The sequence below is a fragment of the Triturus cristatus genome, chromosome 3_2, assembly GCF_964204655.1.
Source record: "Triturus cristatus chromosome 3_2, aTriCri1.1, whole genome shotgun sequence".
Classification (NCBI taxonomy): domain Eukaryota; kingdom Metazoa; phylum Chordata; class Amphibia; order Caudata; family Salamandridae; genus Triturus; species Triturus cristatus.
In genome coordinates this window covers 1,212,425,007-1,212,440,167 of record NC_140584.1, presented here as the reverse complement: position 1 = coordinate 1,212,440,167, position 15,161 = coordinate 1,212,425,007, and the positions used below count along the sequence as shown (strand labels likewise).

The window sequence follows — 15,161 nt, the reverse complement described above, 5'->3', positions numbered from 1 at the left end:
AAACAAAGTTTTTTTTCTATCTGAAACGGTTGTCTTTGGTCTTTCTCTCTGCGATATTACTCGATGTACAGAATAACTTTCTAATGACCGTTTAGACTGAATGTTTTAGTCCTTTGTGCCTTTTGTGGGCATAAAAAGATATGTCAGGACCAACTGTTGTTTTGACTGAATTCATTCCCAGGTCCTGACGCTTTCTGGGATAAACCCATTAGTTTGTAAGGGGAGCAAACTCATGTAGGCATGTCTAAATAAGAAATTACGAAAGCATTTTTTTCATTGAAAATTAGATGTAAAATTTCAGTATGCAGGCAGGTGGCTTGGTGTCAATTCAACTAAACATTAAAGCACTCTGGATAGGTTTGCACTTGGTAGCATCAGTGTGGCGGTCCAGAAACATATGTCCTTTGGTTATGATCCTACCTGTACCTAGTAGAGTGAACCTGTTCACCTTGTGCTATGTGGGCATTTCTTGTTCTTTGAGTGTAAACTTCCATATATCAATACAGAAAGAACCATCAATGCCTGGTGAGTGGTGCCCTGGCATCTGTGAATACTAAGATAGAAGCACTGGATACAAAAATTATGGATATGTTGATTGCGGTTTTTATCAGACAGAAACCTCAGGTAAAATAACTTGAACCGCTGCAGGAGTAAGGTGAAAGGATGCATGAGTATCAAAGTTAAGAAATAAAGCTTTGCATAACTTGACTACCATGTTCATGTGTTACTCTTTTTGACTCTGTTGCCCCAAAATGTGGCTGCTGAGTAACAGGAGTATATGCATGGCCTTGTGTGCTACTCAGTGCTGCTGCACTGCAGCAGGATTTCCTGCAAGCTAGCACACAGCATTTTGCTATGCTGATTGGAAAAGGAGTCAGTAGTAGGACTGTATGGTGAGGGCAACCACACAGAAGCCAGTACTCTGTCACACAGAGCTGGGATGGTGGGGTAACAGGGTCTTGCTGTCACGTTTTTCATTACCGTCGCTTTGCTCCCACCATCGTCTCTACTTACAGGCCGCAGCTTACAAAGAAAGGTACGACAAGAAAGGGAAATGGAGCAACAGTTTTGAAGGTTGGAGCAGCAAAGCCACAGGTGACTGAAGAGGACTTTTGCAGCAGGAGGATCTCAGAAGGCATTGAAATAAGGTTGGTAGAGATGGACCACTATATTGTCACATTAATCTGCTCTGTCCCAAGACAGACACCATGTAGACAAAACAGTCTTTTCCACTTTAGATTTCTGACTGAGGCTGCCATCTTAGAAACGGTCGGTCTTGATACTCAAATTGCAGTATGGCACTCTTGACTCTTAAAAGAGAGGTTTTTACATCACAATTTTTCATAGAGCGGGTACAAAAAGGAGCTCCCCCAAAATACTGCAAGATTGTGCCCCCTCACACAGCTGTGTGCAAATATATGAAGTAATAGAAAATACAAGCACTGCTTGCAGCTTCGAGTCACTTTGATGAGACAGTTAAGAGGATGTGCCTGCACCTGTTTATGTGCGGGTTACCCAAGCCTGCCACAGCCATGGCTGCAGCTGCAGAGCGGTGCTATGTGCAGTCAGTCAGGCGCCTCCAGCCACCTCAGCACTCATTTCAGCTGGGTCGTGGAGTCCCAGGATACATAGTGATGCTCCGGCAGAGGCCAAAAAGGTGACAAGGAGTGAAACCCAAGAGAGGCCGCTTGACAGCTCTGCCTGTGGTACTCGGGGGAGGAGAGAAGTGAGATTCAGGCCTCGTCAGCAAGCAGAGGAGTCACCGCAGAGGGCTCTTTATACCTACTATGAGGGGTTAACGCCAGCTGTAAAGATGCTCAAGTTCAGGGACACGCTCCCTCAGGGCCACATGCACCCCTAGGGGTCACGCTCCCTCAGGGTCACGCACACCCCTCAGGGACATACGGTCCCCTAAGGGACACATGCACCCCTCAGGGACATGCGCACCCCTCAGGGACACGCGCACCCCTCAGGGACACGCGCACCCCTCAGGGACACGCGCACCCCTCAGGGACATACGGTCCCCTAAGGAAAACATGCACCCCTCAGGGACAAGCGCACCCCTCAGGATCACGCGCACCCCTCAGGGTCACGCGCACCCCTCAGGGTCACGCGCACCCCTCAGGGTCACACACTTCCTCACACCCCTCACAGATACATGGACTCCTCAGGGACACGCGCACCCCTCAAGGTCCCACGCACCCCTAATGGTCATGCTCCCTCAGCGACAAGCGCACCCCTCAGGGACACAGTCTCCCTTAGGGTCACATGCTTCCTCACACCCCTCAGGGACACGCGCAACCCCCAGGGACACGCGCAACCCTCAGGGACACAGTCTCCCTTAGGGTCACATGCTTCCTCACACCCCTCAGGGACACGCGCAACCCTCAGGGACATGCGCAACCCTCAGGGACACCGTCTCCCTCAGGGTCACACGCACCCCTAAGGGACAAGCGCTCCAACCGTCGTAGACAGCGAGGAGCGGCCAGGAGTCTGACGGTTATTCCATGAATGTGGACGGTCTGAGACCCTCTCCCGCACGCCATGACAGCGTGACGCATGCAGACCCCTCCCGGGACGGCCCTGGCCTCACCTGAGCCCGCAGCACCTTCTCCTTGAGGTGGGAGCTGCGGCTGCACCGAGGCCGACAAAACGCCTGTGAGGTACGAGTGGTATGCACAGGGGATGCGACCGGACCAGCGTGCATCTACTTGTGACATTGTTCAAATGGAGCACGCGCATAAGAGACACCACTCGCTGGATCAGGCACAGATAATGCATGAATTAACGGGAATGCGCAGATAACACAGCGTGAATTAGCTGAGTACGTAAATGCGATTACGTAGAGAAGGCGTTTCTCCCTGATGTGCAAAAGTAGCACAAGTGAGCATGAGCAGATGAGAATAGAACTAATGAGCATTTGGAGCTTGTTAATTGTTTTCAACGTTTTCTTTGGCTGCTGAAAATATTGAAAGTAAGGAAAGAGAAGGGTAATCTGAAGCCTCTGGTCCTGTAATAGAGTGAAATAACAGGCTTAGGCTGTTAAAGCAGAGTAACTGCACATTACTTCCGAGGACAGAGGTCACTAGAGCGAGAGCAAATTCTGTCAGGGAACCGAGCTTTAGATTATGTTTCTCTTTACTTTACTGACATCCTTTCCGCATGATACTTCTGATTCAGACAGGGATGCTGAGAGATTCACCCGAGGTCCACGGAATGTGTTTGCTGCGCAGAGGTGGCACACTATGTGCAGGCAAACAGGAGGCAGGGGTTTGAGCGCGAGGTGTGCAATACTTTAAGGTCTGAATGTCCAAGACCTTCCTTACTAGGAAAGGTGACGGACACCCCGGAGCTAGATCCCAACATGGTGACCTACCTCAAAAAATTGGCGAAGGACCTAAAGAAAGGGTAAAACAGAGCATGGATGTGATACCAAGATACGTTATTAGATGTTTCGGGGCCCCTCACTAAGATTCTTGACGTGGCGGTCAGAGCAAAGGATTCAGACACATCCCTTGATCCAACAGAGATATTAAAGTGAGCTTAGAGATCTTTGTGTTTTCTAGGGATCACCAATTGTGCGTTATCCACCGAGCGCAGGAAATCGTTCCTAATGAGACTAATCGCCAATTGGTGGATATGGCCAGCAAGGAAGCGGGCACGATGGCTAATGGACTCTTGTTTCGCGATAAATTTGTCAAAAAGTTAGGAAGGTAGGTGGCCAACTTTAGCGCCTTGGAAATGGCCCAGGTTTCAATTAACAAGGTTTTTCACAGTGGCCTTTTTGTCAGGGCCGTGCGCTTCAGGGGTCGAGCGACCAGCCAAGGAAATTTCCAGGCCTTTAGAGGCTTCGACAACAGGGTTTTGGCAGCCCCACCCGATCGAATTTCTACCTCACCCGCAATAGGGGTGAGTGGGGCAAACAGAATCATGGCGGTTACAGAGGAGGAAATAACAACAATGCCGGTGACACCTCTTATACAGGGAAGCCTGGTTCAGGCCGGGAAGGTGTCGGTCGTAGGAAGAGTTGCATTGTTCATTCAAAATTGGGAGGCACTAACACATGACCCTTTGGTACAGGATTTTCAACTGGAGTTCTATTCCTCCCCAAAGCAACTGCGGAGACCTCAACCTCTTTGTTTCTCCCCGACAGAAAGCTCTTTCATAGACAGAGAAATTGTTTCCATATTAAAAAAGAAGCGATCGTGGAGTCGTCATCCCACCCTCATGGCTTGGTCAGCACAATTTTTCTAATGCCAAAGAAATATCAGGGACTCCGCCTAGTGTTAAATCTCAAAGAATTAAATTCCAATTCGCCATTTCAAAATGGAGGGCATACAGCTATTGAGGGACTCGTTATTAGAAAAAGACTGTCTCAATCTGAAAGACGTGTATTTGGCGGTTCTAATCTTCCCTCCTCATCGAAGGTTCCTCCAGTTTCAATGGCGTCATCGGTGGTTTGAATTTGTAACCATAACCTTCGGCCTTTCTTTCGGGAGAAGTGTGGCTCAATGATTAGAGCGGCAGACCCTGATGCAGAGGTCTAGCCCGGGACCAGGGTTCAATTCCCCACCTCGGTGGGTCTTGGGCTCAAAAATTCCACGGACCTGATAATTCTCGCCTCAGTGCCTATTCCAATCATGGAGTCCCACTCTGCAACTCTGGGCAATAGCTTGCTTAATCTCCACAACGGCCCCAACAACGCTAAGGATGCCTGGCCTCCACCTTGGGGGTGCCCAGGAGTGGACGCCTCACAGGGAAAGCCAGGATGGGTTCCACAGCGGTATTCGTACAAGCGCCTTGAGACCCTTGCGGGTGAGTAGTGCGCTATACAAGTATCAAATTTACAATTTTTCATCCCCCTTGGTGTTTTGCCAAGCTGCTCAAGCCAGTAGTACAATACCTGCGAGAGAGAGGAGTGAGGTTATTTATTTATCTGGATGATGTCCTGATCATGGTGCAGACCAGGGAAATAGTCCTACTCCATTTATTCTGGAAGATCTAACGCCTTCAGGACTTGGGCTTTGTCATCAACTCAGACAAGTCGATTATTTTTCCTACTCAATAGATGGAGTTCCTGGGGTTCCAAGTGGATCTCACTGCTGACAACTCCTACTACCTCTGAAAAAAAGGATTTCGATCAAGAAGGAATTGAGGCGGGCCTTTGCCTCTCAGACTATATCCTTGAGGATATTAGCTCACCTAGTAGGTCCGTTAGCCTCGTCCATCCAGGCGATTTTTTCGGGTCCACTGCATTACCGGACCCTACAACGACTGAAGATCATGCACTTGCGCAAGTGTCGGAGTTATTCAGAGCAAATCCTCCTTTCCTCCAAAGCCAGGACGAAAATATCCTGCTGGTTGAAGCACATGAATGTCCGGAATGGCAAGGCCATTTATGCTACGATTCTAGAAGTGGTGATAGAATCGGACGCCAGTCGCTGGGGAGCCCGATGCAGGTCAGTGGAGACGGGAGGCAGATGGTCTCTGAAGGAATTTAAATTGCACATAAATTGTCTGGAGCTGTTGGCGGGATCATTCGCAATCCGGCTCTTTCCCCACAGAAAACGTGTTGTTGTATCCTGCTACGGATTGACAATCTCTCGGCAGACTCTTGATTATATGGGGAGGGGTGCTTTGGAGAGCCCAATAAGTGGGGGAGCGCGGTGGGGCTACTTCTGAGATCCCACTGGGGGAGGGGCTGTTTCTGATATACCACTGAGTAAGGGTCTGCTTAAGAGATCGCACTGAGCGAGGGGCAGCTTCTGAAATCTCACTGAGTGGAAACATGTCACCATTTTGAAAGAGGGAGCTTCTGGGAGAAAAAAAGATCGGTTTGTTTTCTCCACTGGTTGGCATTATAGTGGAAGGAATATTTGTCTCGAGACAACTAAAACAGCCAATTTTAAGTTAAAACACTGGGCATCTTCCACCTCACTTGGATGTGTTGGCATATGTGTGAGTGAACCATGAATAAAGGGGTTGGAGAGAGCATAGGTTGAGAGAAGGACGGCATAGGTAGAGAGAGGGTGGGAGAACCAACAGATTCACAGTGAGAGCTGCCAGCACTGAGCCAAGGGTGTGGCTTAGATCTTAGCGCCCATGCACGAGCTGAGCCCTAAAAAGGTTTGCTATGTAAACCACAAAACAAACTTCGGGTAAAATATAACAAGGCTGCTTCAAAATTCATGAAAGAGTATTTCCTTACATTACAGCACTGCACCGAGAAGTACTTCTTAAAAGTCTTTGTTTTTAAACATAAACCATTAGTCCACTAAAGGTAAGACAGCTGTCATGTACACAGAGCAAAATTAAAATCTGTTTAATGAAGCAGAATTGGTTTTGTTGTTGTACAGCTTTAAAAGTGCTTTTAAACATGGTGATAATGAAATAAGGTAGTTTGGGTGAATTAAAATGTTTACCGACGATCACACTGTTTAATTGGGGAAGCCGCAATGTATCCGGGTTTTTTTGGTTTCACTTTGTACAAACCAGACAGGAATGAGCACCGGTTAGTGTTTCTTTATGCTAAGGCTTTGTTTTTACTTCTTTCAGAATGTTTTGCAGTTTTTATATACCGTGGACTCGCCCTGAAGGCCGTGGAGTGCTTTACATACCCCCCAGTGACCTCACACGAGGGCACGTGCAGTGTTTATAGAAGGGGCAGATTAAGGAATCTGCCTAGGATCACAAGGTGCTGCGCCGAGACTCGACCTGGTCTGCAGTTGGGGCCCTAACGCTCCATCCTGGGTAGAGGGGTGCAGGCAGACGTCACGTGAGAGCTCGGCTCGGTATGGGCTCGAGGTTCCAAAATGACCTCGAGCTCGGCCCGAACCGGGCTCGAGCTCTCAGTGCCTCGCCCAGCTGTAGGCAAATGAGAAACGTAGGATCTTGTGGACCCCTATACAGAGAGCATGGGCGATTTCGGGGGGCACCCACCTTCGCCGAGGCCTCCTTGGGTATCCGGCCCGCCCTGGCCCGAGGCAGCCACGGTTCATCCTCCGAGCAGTGGTTGCGGGCCTCCGAGCTCCTGCGGTCTGACTGGAGCGTACTGAGCATGCGCAAAGCTGATTTGCGCGTGCGCAATGGAGGAGCGCGGTCTTCTGCTTATGAGCAGCAAAGAGGTACTGATCACAAGAGCATGCGCAGTGCAACTTTCAAACAGATACACATACATGCCAACATTTCAGAAGAGCAAAGTGGGAGATTAAAAAAAAAAAATCGGGAGAATGGGGCCTTCAATCGGGTTTCTGTCATGTATGGACTTTGGAAGTGTGCTGCGCAGGATCGGACATTTGAAAGCAAATTCACGTGTTTTTTTTTTTTATCACCTTTCAGAAGCATGGAGCGCAATGGCAGGCAGAGAAAGAGGGGGATGCAAGAGTTGTGCACTGGCCTGGCAGGTTGTGGTCAGTGCATACACCCCCCTCCCTCCCCCGTCAGCCCGGGCTGAAACAGCCTCCGGGCACACACACAGCCGCCCCCCCCCCCCCTCCCAGTACTTCACAGGTGTTTAAAAGACCATTCGGTTGTTAATGGGGCTTTGTTGGTTTTTCACCCCTTCTAGAGCCCCTGCATTGCCATTCTGACTATTGCTGGAAGAATTAGCACGTTACACATTACCAAGCCCTGTCAGCTGAAACCCCGAGGAATCGGGTTTTTGCTTGCAGGAATCGGGAGGCGGGAGACTAGCCTTCAAATCGGTAGTCTCACGCCTGAATCGGGAGTGTTGGCATGTATGGATACAACATATACAGACTGTGAACAGTTTGATGATTTGCTGCCCTGTGCACCAGGCTTCTTACAGCTCTGCTGCCCTGTGCACAAGGATTCTTACAGGTCTTCTGCAATATACACAAGGTAGCACAAGGTTTGATGCAGGTCTTCCGCCCTGTGCATAAGGATTCTTACAGGTCTGCCCCGTGGCATATGGTGACTGGATGACAAACATCTACCTGAAACTCAACGCCGAGAAGACAGAAGTCCTCGTCCTTGGAACCACCCAATCAGCATGGGACAACACCTGATCGCCAACCGCCCTCAGGAGCCTGCCCACCCACCCCCGCAGACCACGGCAAGTACCTGGGTATCATCCTTGACTCATCACTCACCATGAACAGACAGGTCAACGCAGTCACATCCAGCTGCTTCAACACCCTCGGCATACTCCGCAAGACCTTCAAATGTGTCCCCCCGGAGTCAAGGAAGACAGTCACCCACGCACTCATCACCAGCAGACTGGACTATGGAAACACACTCTACGCTGGCATCAACAAGTCCCTACTTCGCAAACTCCAGACCATACAGAACACCGCTGCCACACTCATCCTTGGCATCCCCCAACGAGAACACATCAGCCAACATCTACGAAGACTCCACTGGCTCCCGTTGAAGAAAAGAGTCACTTACAAAATCCTCACCCACGCCTACAAATGCCTACACAACAACGGACCGGAATACCTCAACGACAGAGTCAAATTCCACGTACCCAAAAGAAGTCTGTTTCTCCAACCTCGCACTAGCCGAAACCCCGCTCATCCACAGAGCCAGAGTAGGCGGAAGATCCTTCTCCCACATTGCAGCCAAGACATGCTACCAGCAGACCTCAGACGTGCCCCCTCCCTGAACACCTTCAGAAAGACCCTCAAGACCTGGATCTTCAGCTAAGCAAAACCTGTGTACCCCACCCCCCCCAGCGCCTTGAGACCCCCACGGGTGAGTAGCGCGCTTACAATTCCCCTGATTTATTATGGTGGCACAAAGTTTGTTATAGGTCTGCTGCCCTGGGCCCAAGGTTTGTTACAGGTGCGCAATGCCCATAGGGCTCAAAGGGCTTCAGAACCCCCCTCCCAGTCGTGTGTGTCAGCCCGGGCTAAGACAGCTTCTCCACACACACACACACACACACAGACAGTTCTTGAGCTGCTGTGGGCTGGCTGGTCTGGCGTCTTATCGCAGTGTCACCCGAGTATTCCTTAGGTCTTTAAAGGACCATTTACTTGATAACGAAACTTTGTTGTTTTTTCACCCGTTCCTAGAGCCCCTGCATCTCCACTCTGCCTATTCCTTAAAGCTGCAAATTACTTTTGCTGCCACAGTGTGAGAATGCATTTCCTTAAAAGCAACCTTAGGCTTTGTTGTTTGCAGTTTTCTACAGCTCGAAATCCACCCAAAGGTATTGAGGCACTTTTCCATGAGCTCCAGTAATATTATACCAGGACACATTGCTATAAGTTTTGCCTCCTCCAACCCCTCCGAAATGTGCCTCTAGTTGCGCCCCTGATATTCACAGGGCTTGTTACAGGTCTGCTGCCAAATGGCCAAATGGACCTGGCACTGCTATAACGCTCAGTGGTATTGGGTAAGCCGTGGTGCCCGTTAGTTAGATTTATTGTAGAAAGGTGCTGGTTTCTGAGCGGGGAGCTTCGGCCATGCGAAGGAGGGCCGTGGGCTCAGTGGGCACCACGGCGCTGTTAGGAAACTATTGATGACCAAATTCTAGGGGAATGTAATAATTGAGACTAATATCCTGGATAAGATCACATTTGCGGTGCAATGCGCCCTTATTGTTGCATGCAAATTGTGGGGCGACAGGCACTCTGTGTCACGACTTCCCGATTCTCCTCAGGATCTGGGCGATGCTCAAAGGGGTCCAGCTCCTGACGTCCCCAAACTCTGATTCAAGACACTCCAGAGTGTTGAGGCTATCAGGCGAGGGAAAGGATAGGGTAGGAGCTGCGTGGGAAGGGACACCTGAAAAATAAAGAACATGCCATTAATAACTTCCCACAGGCTACCTACTCTCATAGAGTCTCACTAGTTCTCACTTCTACCTGCCAAGGTATCTCCCTGACGATAGTCCCTCTAACAGTACCAGTCTTCTCTCAGAGTTGGCAGTGCAAGCATCTGTACAGAAACCAACAATTGCGAAAGGTTAACACAGGAGTCCCTGACGATTCATTCCCACCACATCTTCACCATCTCACGTCCTCATACGTACCAAACTACCCTCCCCATGCTCTTTGTACACTGGAACTGAAGGACGAATTGGTATCAAATGAAAAGCCTCAAACGAACCCTTTCAGTCAGGGTTACTCTCTTCCACCCAATTGTCTTGTATGCTTCAACGGTGGATCCTGCTCCGCCTACGTGTTTACTGAGGGTTTCTAACATCCGTCCCTCAAACGAAAGTAATTGGCCGGCTCCACCCACATGGCTGCCAGATGGCCGCTAACAAAGAAAACAGCTATAACAATGAAAGTACCCCAAAACAGGTGCCTTGACTCCTGCCCAGGTCGTGGCCGCCGTGTGAACCTCCACGGCTTACCTGCCACTGGGGGTTGTCTTCGTATCTTGCTTCTCCCGCACCGAGGTTACGGCATCTCGAATCACTGTCTCATTCACCTTCTGTGCGCCGTGCAGCGCGTCACGAATCAACCCGGACTTGCTCCGATGAATCCTCCTGCGAACACCTGCCTTTAGCTCACGGCAGGACCGGGAATGGTTACACGAGTCTCAAGTCTCTCCTCCTACTCCGGAAGAGCGGAAAGTCGAGCCGCAGCAGCGCGAATGCCCTCTGCTGCTCCCAAGTTCCCGAATCACGAACAACGTCCTGACGCGTTGTTCGTGTCTATAAAGTCTTTAGCCCCTCCCCTCATCTGGGGTTGCTGGGACTTGTAGTTCCGCCTGATGTTACTCGGAACAACGTAGGCGCCCTGGCCCTCAAACCCTGACAGTACGCCCCCCTCCCCAGCGCCTCCTTGACCCTGGTTTCTCAGGATTGCGGGCATGAAACAGACGGACCGCCTGCGGGGCGTGTACGTTCGAGCTTGGCTCCCACGAGTGGTCTTCGGATGGGTACCCCTTCCAAGAGATCAGATACCACAATCTTCCTTGCCTGAACTTCGAGTCCAGAATGCGTTTCACTTCGTACTCCAGCTGGCCGTCCTTTACGATCGGAGGCGTAGATCGCCTCCTGACGTTCCTTGCTGGTTTCAGAAGGCCACAGTGAAATACGGGATGAATCCGTAAGGATGCCGACAGTTTCAACTGATACGCCACAGGGTTGATTCTCCGTACCACCGTGTAGGGTCCGATGTACCTCGGATGAAAGATGCTGCGCCACCGAAAGCGGATGTTTTTCGTGGAGAGCCATACTCGGTCCCCCACCCGGTACACCGGTCCTTCCTGCCTGTTGCGATCGGCCCATTTCTTGTACTGTTGCTTGGCTCGTAACAAGTTGGTCTGTAGTTTTTTATGGAGTCGTACGAGGCGGTCTACTTGCTCCTTCACCGCAGGCTGGTTTTGTACTTCTCTTGGAATGACCAAAGGCAGCGTTGAGGCATGAAAGCCATGATTGGCTCTGAACGGTGTTTCTTTAATAGAGCTGTGCTAGGTGTTATTGTACGACAGCTCTGCCAACCACAACAAAGAAACCCAAGATTCTGTCGCTTCTTCAGAAAAACAGCGCAAGTATTTCTTGAGAGTTTGATTTAGGCGCTCGGTCTGCCCATCAGTTTGTGTGTGAAAACTGGTGGACAGAGCGGCTTTCACTTGAAGGGCCTTGCACCATGTGCGCCAGAAGCTTGCCACAATTTGGGGCCCCCTGTCTGAAACTATAACCCGCGGCAGACCATGTAAACGTACCACCTGCGCCAAGAGCATCTGCGCAGTTTGCCCTGCTGTGGGAAGGTTCTTGCAAGGAATAAAATGTCCCATTTTAGTCAGGCTATCTACCACCACCAAGATGGCTGTAAATCCTTGATCCGAGGGTAGGCCGAGAACAAAATCCAAACTGATCGTGTGCCACGGTTGTGGTGGTGTGGGCAACGGCAGCAATGTCCCTTTCACCTTGCTGTGTTCTCCTTTTGCCCGAGCACAGGTCTCGCAGTGAGACACCCAACGTTTGACATCTGTGACTATACCATCCCACCAGAAATGTCTTTGCACCAACTGTAGCGTTTTCTGGTTTCCGGGGTGCCCGGCCAGCACCGTATTGTGACACCAATTGAAAGCCTGTATCCGTAGCTCCTGTGTGGGCAAAAACAACCTGTTTTTGTGAAGTGGTATTCCGTGTTTCAGAACCCTACAGGGGTCTTGCTCCACCCAGCGCTGCCACCGCATCGGGGATCGGCTGTCTTTGACCTGATCCATGAACTTCTCTGCTGTGGTCACACACAGGACCTTCTCAGGAGGTACTATAGCTTCCAGAGGTTGTTGCGGGGCTGCTTCGCTCTCTCCAATCCTCGATAGAGAGTCTGCTTTCCGATTATCTGAGCCTGGACGAAACGTCACCACAAACTCGTATTCCGCGAAAAATAACATCCATCTGAGCTGTCTCTGCGAGAGAAGCCTTGCCGTCTTCATATACTGCAGGTTCTTGTGGTCAGTGTATACGGTGACCGGATGATGGGCCCCCCATAAGTAGTGTCTCCACTCCTGGAAGGCTTTCTTGATAGTCAACAATTCTTTTTCTGCGACTGAGTAATTGAGTTCCGCAGGACCTAGTTTTTTCGACAAGAACGCCACCGGATGTAACTGTCCTGTAAGCTTGTCTCGTTGAGACAGCACCGCCCCTACCGCGACGTTGGAGGCATCTGCCTCTACAATGAATGGGACATCGGTTTGTGGGTGTCGCAAGATGGGAGCGGTACAGAATGCTTCTTTCAGATGGCTGAAGGCTTCCATGGCTTCGGGTGTCCAAAGAAATACGGCCCCCTTTCTCAATAACCTAGTGATGGGAGAAGCTAGTTGAGAAAAATGAGATATGAACCTCCGGTAATAATTAGAGAACCCAAGGAAGCACTGTACATCTCTCACACTGCGAGGCACCGGCTACTCCTGTACTGCTTTCACCTTTCTCTCAGCCATCCGAAAACCCCATGGACTCAGAATCACTCCCAGGAACTCAACTTCCTTCACTCCAAACTCGCACTTGCTAATCTTGCAATATAACCGCTGTTCTTGTAATTTTTGGAGAACCAGTCGGACATGACTCACATGTTGTTCGGGGGAGACCGAGAAAACCAAAATGTCATCGATATATACTATGACAAATCTGTCGATGTACTCCTTCAACACGTCGTTCAAGAAATATTGGAACGCCGCCGGGGCATTACAAAGCCCGAACGGCATCACCAGGTATTCGAAAAGACCGAATCTGGTTTTGAACGCGGTTTTCCATTCATCCCCCTGGTGGACTCGAACCAGATGATAGGCCCCTCTTAGATCGAGCCGGGTGTAAATGGTGGCCTCCTTCACCTGGTCCAGCAACACGGGGATGAGTGGCAACGGGTACCGATTTCTGACGGTGTTTTTATTCAACATGCGGTAATCGATGCACGTTCGAAGATCGCCGTTCGCCTTCGCAATAAAGAATAGAGGAGAAGCTGCGGGCGAGCGGGATGGGCGGATAAACCCCAAATCACAGAATTTATCTAAATACTCCCGCAGATGTTTGGTCTCGGGCTCGGATAAAGCATACACCCTACACGAGGGCAATGCCGCCCCATCCACCAAGTCTATCCTACAATCATATTCGCGATGGGGAGGCAGGGTCTCCGCTTCCTTTTCGCAAAAGACACCCTGATACCCGGCATATTCCGGCGGTAACTCGGTCTCTTTTTCGACTGCAGTGGCCACCTGCCAAATCTGTGCTAGGGCGGGCGTAGAAGAGACTGATACACTGTTCTTCATAGACTGCTCTATACAATCACTGGAGTCGAAACAAATAGTTTTGTTTCTCCAATCCATTGTCGGATTATGCCTCCATAACCACGGCATTCCCAATATAATCTCGTATTGAGGGGCTTGGATGATATTCAACCTGATCTCTTCCACATGATCCTGCATCTCGCCACGGAGAACCAATTCTACCTCCTCCGTCTGTTCGGTGATTGGACCAGAGGTCAGAGGCGTCCCATCCACCGCTAGCACCGTCTCCGGTTTGGTAACTGGGACCCTAACCAACCCCAACCGGTCTACCAACCCGACATCCATGAAGTTGCCCGTGGCTCCTGAATCGATCATTGCAAGAACCGGATGTGTGGCTGGGCCGGTCTTCAGGAGCATGTGCAGGACAATATGGGTTTCGGTCGTCTTTCTCCCACCCATCGCCAGCGACGGCAATCTCCACTCTGTGGCGATTACATCACTCTCTGACTTTTCGGTCGGAATTGTGCCTCCACTGGCAGTGATGGCCACCCTTTTTCCCACGAAACCTGTAGTTCTTTTCTTGGGATTCAGGGGACACTCCCTTACGTAATGTCCCTTCTTCCCGCAGTACATACAGAGTCCCAGGACTCTGCGACTGTCTCTCTCGGTTTTAGACAACGGGGGTTGAAGTGCTCCCACTTCCATAGGTTCAGGGCCAGAATCCCGAGCTACGTTCGGGGCACGGCTGTCCTGATCCCATCCGACTGCTGCCCTTTCGGCTTTTCTCCGATCCCCCCTCTCTCGGTGAGCCTGTGATCGAGGCGTAGCGTTAGATTGATTAAATCCGTGCAGGTCTTGGGTTGGGGGTCTATCTGTGCCAGCACGTCTTTAAGATCGTCCTTCAACCCCTGATAGTACAAGGCCATTCTTTTCTCTTCGGGCCACGCGGTCTCCCCCACTAGCCGATTAAACGTCGTCATATACGTGACCAAGTCTTTCTTGCCCTGGCGTAATTCTAGCAACTCTCAATCGGCACTGAGAGTGGTAGCCCTGCGGTCGAACACCCGTTCGAACTCCGTTCGAAAAGCGTTCCAGTCGGTCAGCAGTGGATCATCGTTTCTAACCAAAGGCACCGCCCAATTGGCGGTGTCCCCAGTTAGATACGATACAGCAAAAGCCACCCTAGAATGATTTGTAGGGAACGACGACGGACGACAGGAGAAGTGAAGCGTGATTTGCGTGAGGAAGGTCTGTATCTTTAATGGGTCGCCCGCATACCTCTCGGGACTAGCCAAAGGAATGGGCGGGGGTACAGTTACCTGAATTTGTGGTGGTCCTGCAACCACATCAAAAGGGTTCCTAGCTTGTCTATCCACCCTCTCCCGTAAAGCTGCTGTCTCAGCACGAGACGCAACCAACTCTTGTTGTACTGCCGCTAGGGCTTGTATCACATCCTCTAACGTTGCCATCTTTGCGAATGGCCCAGACCGGGAGGAGATGATATCTTG

The 15,161-nt window shown here is 50.5% G+C and overlaps 1 pseudogene across 1 annotated transcript in view; it reads right to left on the bottom strand.

Moving 5' to 3' along the window:
- LOC146859469 (uncharacterized) overlaps positions 1 to 7,072 on the bottom strand; it is a 74,596-nt pseudogene extending 67,524 nt beyond the window's left edge. Inside the window, exon 1 of the transcript XR_014980122.1 lies at positions 6,940 to 7,072. The product of XR_014980122.1 is annotated as an uncharacterized LOC146859469 (transcript). The remainder of the gene's footprint in view (positions 1 to 6,939) is intronic.
- Between the last annotated feature and the right edge of the window lie 8,089 nt (positions 7,073 to 15,161).